Below are 10,797 nucleotides of genomic sequence, written 5' to 3'. Positions count from 1 at the left end.
GTCTCCCACCTTGAATGCTTTCTCTTTTCTGTGTTGATCATGCCTAGCCTTATAATTCTCCTGTGACTTCTGTAGTGTTTGTTGTACCTATAGATGGATCTTATTGATCTTCTCTATAAAAAATTTAACCCTCAAAGCATCTCTTGTAATATCTTCCCTCACTCCTCCTTGTTGCCCATATGCAATATCCGAAGGTGAAGGTGGAAAAAATCTAAAACAAGTCTCAAATGGGGACTTTCCTGTAGAAGTATAGACTGCTATGTTATAAGAATGTTGTATATATACCATATTTTCATCCCAGGTCTTCGCATTCTTTTGGTTGTATCCCCTCAAAAGTTGCACCAAAGTCTTATTAACTACTCCTGTCTACCCATCTGTTTGTGGATGGAATGTTGTAGATATCTTCAACTTGGTGTCCATCTTCTCCCACAATATAGTCCAGAATTCACTGAGAAATCTTGTGTCCCTATCTGAAATGATGCTCCTTGGTATCCCAAAGTGCACCCAGACCTGTCCAAAGAACAAGTTTGTTGCTTCATGTCCGTTGATGGTCTTTTTACAGGGCATCAGAACACATATATTGCTAAACCTATCAACTAACATGAACAAGTAGTCATGTCCCTTCCTGTTTGTTGATAAACCTCCCACGAATTCCATGGAAATTCTTTCCCAAGGACGAGTAGGTACTAGTAAGGGATGATACAGACCCTATTTCTTGTTGATAGACTTGCTGGTACAACAAAGCATGCATCCTCTTATGAACCTAACTACCAGCTCTTGTATCTTGGGCCAATACACATACCTCTACAGTTTAGCCATCGTCTTCACTACACCAAAGTGCCCTAAAACCTTGGAGTTGCAAGCCTCTCTAATCAGCTGCAAACGCTCACCTTTAGGAACACATAACTTATCCAGCCTATAGAGTAACAAATCCTAGAGATGGTAGTCAAACGGTTTTGTCACCATCATGCACATGACTGTGACTCTACAACTGTTGATACCCCTCCTTGAAGGCCTCATCTTCTGAATATGCCTCTTTGTATGAACCATGGATGAATGGCTCCATGTGCATAAGAGTCCCCAAAGTTGTAATATTTGATGTGGGTTTCCTTGAAAGCATATTAGCCAACTTGTTTGTGTTTCCCTTGTTATATTTGATCACCAAATGAAACTATTGTAAAAACCCCATCCACTTGTAATGCATGGTCTATTGTAGCTAAATCTGGGCCTGCAAGTACCCTAACTGTTGGTGATCTGTGTGGATTATTGTCTCATTTCCCATCAAACAATCCTTCCATTTCTTGACATCTTGCACCATGGCATAAAGCTCCTTATCCTAGGTAGGGTAGTTGAGCATTGCCCCATGAAATACTTCAGGATGGTAGAAAACATGCCTTCCTCCTTGCATCAAGACAACTCCCATAGCATAGCCACTCGCATCTGTCTCCACTTCAAAGGGTCACTGTAAGTTTGGTAATGCCAAAATTGGTGTTGACTTTTCAGGAAAATTATTTTTTTAGGATCAATCCCTTTACAGGAAGAGATTCTTTTCTTCCTTGAAGATCTTACAAAATAAATATAGATGGACTGAGTTTTTTGCAATTTGAAATGGGCCTAGCCACAATCGTTTAAATTTAGTATGTTTGCCTTTCTCCTCATGGGTTTTGTCCCATTTCAGTACTAAATCACCAAATTGAAAAGACTTCCTACCAACTGAACTAGAATCGAACCACGATTTGACAGTCTTCTAATGTTTATCATATGTTTGATTTTCGTTTTCCCTCTCTTCCTCTAGCTTAAGTATTTGGGACAATCTTTGCTGCAGAGATGAGAATGGTTGTTCTTCAATTAATTGGGCAAGAGCTATGGAAGGCAAAACAACATAAGGGGGAAGAACTGCTTCTTTACCATAAAGAAAGAAGTAGGGTGAGGCTTCTAATAATGCTTTATAGGTTATTGTATCTGCCCAGGTAGAAAAAATCATGGCTTTATGACAATTCCTTTGGTTATCATCAATGGCTCGTTTAATAATCCTGAAGAGGTTTTAATTCGTTGATTCTACTAATCCATTTCCCTAGCGGTTATAATTTGTATAATATTTAATCTTGAAGCCTCTTTTGAGTGCAAATTTAGTTAGTCAATTCCCAGAAAAATATGAGGCATTATCAAACATTAATGCACTTGGAAGGCCAAACCTAATAATGATATGTTGACCAATAAAATCAATTACTTGTCCTGAATTGACTACTTTTAGAGGTATGGTCTCCACCGACTTTGTGAAGTAGTCTGTGGCAGTAATAATGTACTTGTGTTGCTTAGAAGAGTGAGGAAATATCTCACCTATGATATCCAGTCCCCATTGTTCAAAAGGTTGTTCAATGTTTACTGGTAGTAATGGTAGGGTGGCTTTCCTCTCTTTGCCTGAAGCAGTTTGGCATATCTTGCACTTTCAAACATAAGCATGAGCATATATAAACAACGTTGAATAGTAGTATCCAGCACGAAGGATTTTGTGTGTAGTTGTATCACCTCCATAGTGTCCACCAGTTGGGCCATCATGCATTTCCTGTAAAACCCTATCAGCTTCAAATTTCTCAAGACAACTAAGAAAAACAGAGTCATATTTTTTCTAAATAAAATACTATTCACATGCTGATATTGGTTTTCTTTTAGTCTCAAGGTTCTCTTATTTGTAGGTTCTAATTCAACAAGTATGTAACCATGAGTTAGATAAAAAGTAAGGTCTGCATATTGAGAATCTGAGTTAATCATACATACCTCTTGTACTTCTTTTTGCTCACCTTAAGTGTCTTCTGATGAAGAATTACTTGAGCCAGCAACCAATTTTCACAAGCCTTGACCTCTGACAATATTGGCAAGTCTAATCTCTAAGTCATACTCTTGTATCGTTGTGACCCAAATTACTCTTTTTTATCGAAGCTCTTTCTGGACTAGTAATTGTCTCATTGTTATGAAGCTAAGTCTTTCATCTAGGGAGAGGCCAAGTCCTAAATTAATGTTTTGAGGCTTTTCATCAATACCTAAATTGACAACCTCAAACTTTAGAGTAGAACTTTGAACCTTGCAATTAGTTGGGTGTTTAAATCTGTCTTTTAAATCATAAATATCCTCTAACTTGACTACTGACTTGAGTAATGCATTTTCTATTTTATCTTCTCCTGCGGATTTGTTAAGTTATTTATCATGCATGTCCTCATCTATAATTTGGTCATCATAGGTCCCTTCATATGTGAGAAAACTTATAATATCAACATCATCATTAAACACTCTCCAGTTGGTGATATTATTAAGAATATGGGGTGAAAAAATCAATTTAATTGAAAATTAGTCAGGACCAATGTCTTCAGTGTTGGGTTGTGTTATATTCTTTCCACGGCTAACCTACGTAGTGAACCGGGGGGTTAGAGGGGGGGCGGAGCCCCCCCTTCGTTGTGCCGATTGTGCAGCGGGGGGGTCACAGGGGGGCGGCAGCCCCCCCTATCCGGGGGTTTGAGGGGGGCGGGTAGCCCCCCTCTACGGGGTTCGGGGCAGCGCCCCGAGAAAAAAAAAAATTGGACCCTATATTAGGTTGGGCGAACCTACCTATGGTTTTTCGGTCCATGGTTTTGGACACGATGGTTTTCGGTCCATGGTATTGGATGCTTCGGCATGTATAAATATGTATTGTAACATTGAAAGGAATATAATGAAAAATCAAGCTGGTAGTCCCGGTTTTGGGATCCAGGGGAAAATCTCTGTGTATATGTGTTTTATGTGTTATGCTCTCGCATTGTTTATTTTTCTGTGATTTAGAATTCGTATGCAGGGAATTTCTATACGGGGTTAAAACCTACATTTGGTATCAAAGATGTTTTGGCTTCAAGGGGACGCCTTTGTTGCTGAGGGGTTTCGCTCGGGCCTGTGGTAGACCCTGTTCAGTGGGAGATCTGCGAGATCGATTCTAGTGGTGAAAGAAGATGGCGAGTAGCGGAAAGATAGAGATCAAGAAGTTCAATGGTCAGAGTTTTGAGTTGTGGAAACTCAAGATGGAGGATCTGTTGGTGGATAAAGATCAGTGGGTCGCGGTAGATCCAGGTACTAAACCAACGGGAGTGACCGATGAAGAATGGAAGAAGTTGGATCGGAAAGCAAAGAGCACAATACGATTGTGTGTCTCAGATTCACTATTGCTGAATGTATCAAGGGAAGATACGACGAAGGCTTTGTGGGACAAGTTAGGGACTTTGTACCAATCTAAGTCTCTGGTGAATAAACTGTTCCTGCGGAAAAAGTTGTATAACCTAAGGATGAAAGATGGAGACTCGGTGACAGAGCATCTGAACGCATTTAATACTATGGTAAGTCAGTTAGCGTCTGTTGATATTAAAATTTCAGATGAAGATAAGTGCATCAGTTTGTTGTGTTCTCTACCAGATTCGTGGGATAGTCTGGTTATTGCAATAGGTAGCAATGCAACTGCTTTGCAGTTTGATGAAATAGTCTCAGCCTTGCTGATGGAGGAGATGAGACGGAAAAATATGGAGAGCCAGAATGGTGATGCCTTGTCTGTACGAGGACGATCCCAGAATAGAAACAAAAATAAGTCATCGAGTGGGAGATCTAAATCTAGAGGGAGATCTAAATCTCCAGGAAAACCTGTAAAGGTGGTGTGCTAGAAATGCGGAAAGGAAGGGCACTTCAAAAGGGACTGTAAATCTAAAGCTCCTGATAAAGGAAAGGGATCTGATGATGCTCCTTCTGCAGAGGCGAAAACCACCTCAGATGAAGGTGGGGATGTGTACTTGGCTTCTTCAAGTACACATGTAGATCATGAGGCATGGTTGATTGACTCAGGTGCATCCTTTCACTTCACTCCCCATAGAGAGTGGTTCTGTGAGTATGAGAAATACGATGGTGGTGATGTCTTCTTAGGAGATGATAGGAAGGCTAGAATCATTGGTCGCGGAAAAGTAAAGTTGAAGTTGCAAGGTGGAAGGGTTAGAACACTTCTGGGTGTTCTACATATTCCTGCACTGGCCAGAAATCTAATTTATGTAAGCAAGTTGGATGATGCAGGTGTAAAAACAGTTTTCGAGAAGGATACCTGCAAGATGGTTCGGGGAGCACTGGTATTGATGTGGGGAGTTCGGACTGGAACTCTGTACAAGCTACAAGGTAGCACTGTTGTTGATGGGTGCAACAGTTCTGTAGTTCCTGAAAGTGGAGCTGAAAATCTAGTGGTCTCTGGAGAGAAGACCATGCTGTGGCATCAAAGGCTTGGACATATTGGAGAGAAGGGCCTTCCAATACTTCATGGTAAAGGTATGGTAGAAGGTATGAGTAATAGTTCTCTGGATTTTGATTTCTGTGAAAATTGTGTATATGGGAAGCAGAATCAGGTGAGTTTCCCCTCTGGTGCTAAAAGGGCGAAACAGATATTAGAGCTTGTGCACAGTGATGTGTTTGGACTTGTGAAGGTTCCATCACTGGGTAAGTCTGTGTACTATGTATCATTTATAGATGACTTCTCAAGGAATACATGGATATATTTCCTTAAGAAGAAATCTGAAGTCTTTGACAGGTTTAAAGAATTTAAGGCTCTGGTGGAAAATCAGACAGAGAAGAAGATAAAGGTGCTGAGGACTGATAATGGTGGAGAGTTTTGCAGCAAGGAATTTGAAGAATTCTGTAAGAAGTGTGGTATAGCACGGCAGAAGACTACTCCATATACACCTCAGCAAAATGGAGTCGCAGAAAGAATGAACAAGACGTTGATGGAAAGGGCAAGAAGCATTCTCAATGGTGCCGGGTTAGGACAGGAATTCTGGGCAGAGGCGGTGGATACTGCATGTTACCTAGTCAACAGGTCACCTTCATCAGCGTTGGAGGATAAGACTCCACAAGAAGTATGGACTGGTAAGAAACCCTCTCTTTCACATCTGAGGGTATTTGGATGTGATGCATATGTACATGTTCCAAAGGAGAAACGAACCAAGTTGGATAGTAAATCTGAAAAGTGCATCTTTATTGGGTATAAGGATGGTTTAAAGGGTTATAAGCTTTGGAACCCAGTCACATGGAAGGTTCTGTACAGCCGAGATGTGGTGTTCAGATAGGTAAAAGATGTTATTAAACATGAAGTCCAACCAAAGGAACCTGAGAAAATAGACTTTGAGCTAAAGGAGGAAGAATCAAACTCTGCAGCAGAGGAGGAATCAGAAGATGAAGAGCCACAAACTCCGGCTGTGAGAAGATTAGTTCGAGAAAGAAGGCAGCCAGAAAGGTATAGTCCTTCTGCTTTCTATTCAAATTTTGCTTTGTCTATTACTGATGATGATCCCAGAACTGTGAAGGAATCAGTAGATTCAGAGGATGGAAAACTCTGGAAAGAGGCCATGGTTGATGAAATGGCATCTTTGCACAAAAATGAGGCTTGGGATCTGATGGAGTTGCCAGCTGGAAGGAAACCCATTGGCAGCAAATGGGTGTTCAAAAAGAAGACAAATGCAGAAGGGAAGGTGGAGAAATACAAAGCTCGGTTGGTAGCAAAAGGTTATTCCCAAGTGCCGGGAATTGATTTTGGTGATATTTTTTCTCCTGTTGCCAAGGTAACTTCTATTAGGTTACTTTTATCTGTTGCTGTTGCTTTTGATTTTGAGGTAGAACAGATGGATGTGAAGACAACATTTCTTCACGGGGATTTGGAAGAGGAAATCTACATGAAGCAACCTGAAGGCTTTGCGGTGAAGGGTAAGAAAGAATTGGTATGCAAGTTAAAGAAGTCTCTGTATGGGTTAAAACAGTCACCAAGAATGTGGTATCAGAAATTTGATACATTTATACGGGGACTTGGCTTCACCAGAAGCAAAGCAGATCACTGTGTGTATTTTAAATTAATTGGTGACCGTGTTATTTATCTGGTCTTGTATGTGGATGATATGTTGCTGGTTGGAAATGACAAAGAAATTATCCAGGATTTGAAGACCCAATTGTCCTCCAAATTCGACATGAAAGATCTTGGTGCTGCAAACTATATTTTGGGCATGGAAATTAAAAGAGATCGGGCAAAGAGGAAGCTCTGGTTAAACCAAAGGAAGTATGTCGAGACAATACTGCAGAGGTTTAATATGCAGGATAGTAAACCGGTGAAGGTTCCTATTCCTGTAGGTGTGAGGTTATCTGCTGAACAGTGTCCCAAGACACAAGAAGAGGAAGAGGACATGTCCCGTGTTCCATATGCGAGTGCAGTTGGTAGCCTGATGTATGCAATGGTATGTACTCGACCAGACATTGCACATGCAGTGGGAGTATTGAGCAGGTTTATGTCAAAACCAGGGAAGGAGCACTGGACAGCAGTGAAGCGGGTTTTCAGGTATTTGCGTGGCACTAGTGATTATGGTTTGTGCTACCAAGGAAGATCAGGATTGGACAGAGTGTTGGATATTCATGGCTTTGTTGATGCAGACTGGGCTGGAGATCTGGATCAGAGAAGATATACAAGTGGGTATGTGTTTAACCTATTTGGAGGTGCAGTCAGTTGGATGAGTAAGAAACAATCTGTAGTTGCACTATCAACTACAGAGGCAGAATACATGGCAACAACTCATGCAAGCAAGGAAGCAGTTTGGTTGCAGAGATTATGTTCAAATATGGGGTTGGTACAGGGAGCTATAAGGATAGACTGTGACAGCCAAAGTGCAATTTTCTTGGCAAAGAACCCTGCTTATCATTCAAAGACAAAGCGCATTGATGTTCAGTATCACTTTGTGAGGGATATGATAGAAGACAAAAAGGTGTTGTTGGTAAAGGTGGACACTTTGAAGAATACTGCAGATGCATTGACAAAATCTGTGAGCTCTGAGAAGTTCTCTTGGTGTAGAGAAACAATGGGCATTTCAGGGCTGGAAAAATGACTAAGCTCTCCTGTGGCCCCCTGTGGAAAGAAAACAACAAGTGGGAGATTGTTGGGTTGTGTTATATTCTTTCCACGACTAACCTACGTAGTGAACCGGGGGGTTAGAGGGGGGGCGGAGCCCCCCCTTCGTTGCACCGATTGTGCAGCGAGGGGGTCACAGGGGGGTTTGAGGGGGGCGGGTAGCCCCCCTCTACGGGGTTCAGGGCAGCGCCCCGAGAAAAAAAAAATTGGACCCTATATTAAGCTGGGCGAACCTACCTATGGTTTTTCGGTCCATGGTTTTGGACGCGATGGTTTTCGGTCCATGGTATTGGATGCTTCGGCATGTATAAATATGTATTGTAACATTGAAAGGAATATAATGAAAAATCAAGCTGGTAGTCCCGGTTTTGGGATCCAAGGGAAAATCTTTGTGTATATTTGTTTTATGTGTTATGCTCTCGCATTGTTTATTTTTCTGTCATTTAGAATTCGTATGCGGGTAATTTCTATACGGGGTTAAAACCTACATTCAGGAGGAATGAGCTTGGATGCAACATTGGCTAATAAGCCTGCACTAGCATTCTGCAACCTAGGAGTACGGGAAATATTAAATGCCAAAAAGTGTGATGTTAAGTCCTGAACTAAGACTTGAAAATGTTTAAGGTGATTAGAGACACAGTGTATGTTGTTATGTACTTGTTTTATTACTATCTATGAATCTCCAAAGACTTTCAAGAACTTGACGTCGAGACTAATTACTTTTTGCATTCCCTGAACGAGTGCTTGGTATTTTGCCACATCGTTTATGCATTCAAATTCTACTCTACAGGTAAGCATGGTTTTTTTATTCTTTGGAGTAACTAAAATATAACCAGCTATTGCATTATCATTAGACTTTGATCCATCAAAATAAAGTGTCCAAAATAAATTATCTACATTATTATCTACAAGATAATCTACAATATTTATACATCTCGATGAATTTGTTTGTGAGAAATTTTCAATACGGGGAGAACAGATTCAGAAGGATGGGGAGGGATCTGGGTAGGAAAATCACCAAAGAAAGATTATAAAGAATAATTAACCATAATATTGTTGAAGAATGCAACGGGTTTATTTTACTCGTCAATATTGCTCACTGCGTACTTCATATGTTTCTACTTATCAACTCTAATCTAATTTGGTTTTGTGTTATAAGGTAGCCAAAGATGAGACCAATCTATAGAAAAATAACCATTCAGTGTTTGAGACCAGTCCCTACTCAATATCAGGCCATAAAATTCTAAAATGTTTGCAACCATGATATCAATTATTTGGAAAACCTTGGGATTATATGACAATCTAATCAAAACCTCATTCATTTCTCCTAAAACCTTTACCTTTGTCCTTTCTAGTTGGACTATTTGAGTAGCAGATTTTTTAGGCTTCACATTTAATTTTAAGCACACAGAATAGGGCACGATAATTGATGAAGCTCCTAAATCAACTAGACAATTATGAACATTTTTATTAAAGATTTAAAATGTTAAGAGGAAAGGAGGTGTATGTGAGTTTGACCTATCTCTAATGAGGATAACATCTGTTGGGTCAATATTGTCTGAAGATGAAGAAAGAGACTTAGATTTAGCCTTACTCTTAGGAGCCTTAGTTTTAATAGCAGTTGAACGCAATGGAGAAGTAGGTACTACATTCAGAGAATTTAATAATATTTTGTGCTATTGTTTTAACTTACTGACTTCATAGAGTGAAATATTAGCTTTGGTTTTCTTCATATCTTCGACAATGTTATACTCGATATTATCAGATACTTACAAATTTTTATATTAGGGTGAAGATAATGAAGAATTTTTAGGTGTAGAAGGACCAGTAGACTGACCAGAGGTTTTCTCAGGCATACCTTTTTCAGTTGAAGAAACACTTACAGCTTTCTGGCCTTTTGAGGGTGCATCTGTAGGTCCTTTGCTTCTAGTTGTAACTAGAAAAGCTTCTTCTTCATCTTCATCTCAAGCATGTAAAGTAAAATCCCAAAGTCCATGTGCTTCAACTACTTCTTCTTCTTTAGTCTCTTCTTCAACAGATTGTGCTTCTTCTTACTCTTCTTCTTGCTCTTCTTCTTCCTCATCATCATTAGAAACTGATATTTGTGAAGGTGGCTGAGCAGGGGATGCAACTTGTTGATTCCTTTTGAAATGCCTAAAGGGTCGTTTTGAGGAAGAACTTTTAGCAACTTGTTTCTTTAATTCGACCATTTCATTTGAAAATGTTTTAAGAACTTTTTGCAAGCCTTCCATGTCATAAGGATCTTTGGTAGTTTTCTTCTTGGGCTCTTCCTTGAATGTTACTTTCTTTGTAGGCTTCCTTTCCTCAGCAACAACTTTCTTCTCCAGTGCTAACAATCTTTTTTCAACTGCCAAGGCTTCTTTCATGTTATCAGTTAGTGTCATTTTTTTGTGTTTATCAATAAACATTGTTATATTTTAAGGAAGAGCACTAATATTCCAATCCACCTGAACTTCTTCACTCAGCCTGGATGCAGTTGGGATCTTATTTAAAATTTTATTGAACCTGGAGTTAAAATCCTTAATTTCTCATTAGGAGAGACCTTGAGATTAGATAAATCATTAATTAATGTGGCCAGTGTTTTGTATTCTCCATATTTCCTAAGAAATTTTTCTTCAAATGTATCTCAATTAATTATTGATCTACTGGGTAGAGAGAAATACCACGACCCAGCTGATCCTTCAAATGTGTAAGGGAAAAGCCTACAAACTACATCCTCCTTAGAGACTCCATTAAGATTGATGGCCAACATGAAATTATGAAGATGTTCCTCTACTAGAAGACCATCATCCAGATTGAATTTTGGTATCCATCTCTCTAGATGTTTGGGAAGAGGATGC

This window comes from Pinus tabuliformis, chromosome X (assembly GCF_031772625.1).
Source record: "Pinus tabuliformis cultivar Carrire ecotype Pingquan chromosome X, CPIR1, whole genome shotgun sequence".
Taxonomy (NCBI): Eukaryota; Viridiplantae; Streptophyta; class Pinopsida; order Pinales; family Pinaceae; genus Pinus; species Pinus tabuliformis.
The sequence above is the reverse complement of the archived record's forward strand: the minus strand, read 5'-3'. Positions refer to the sequence as shown.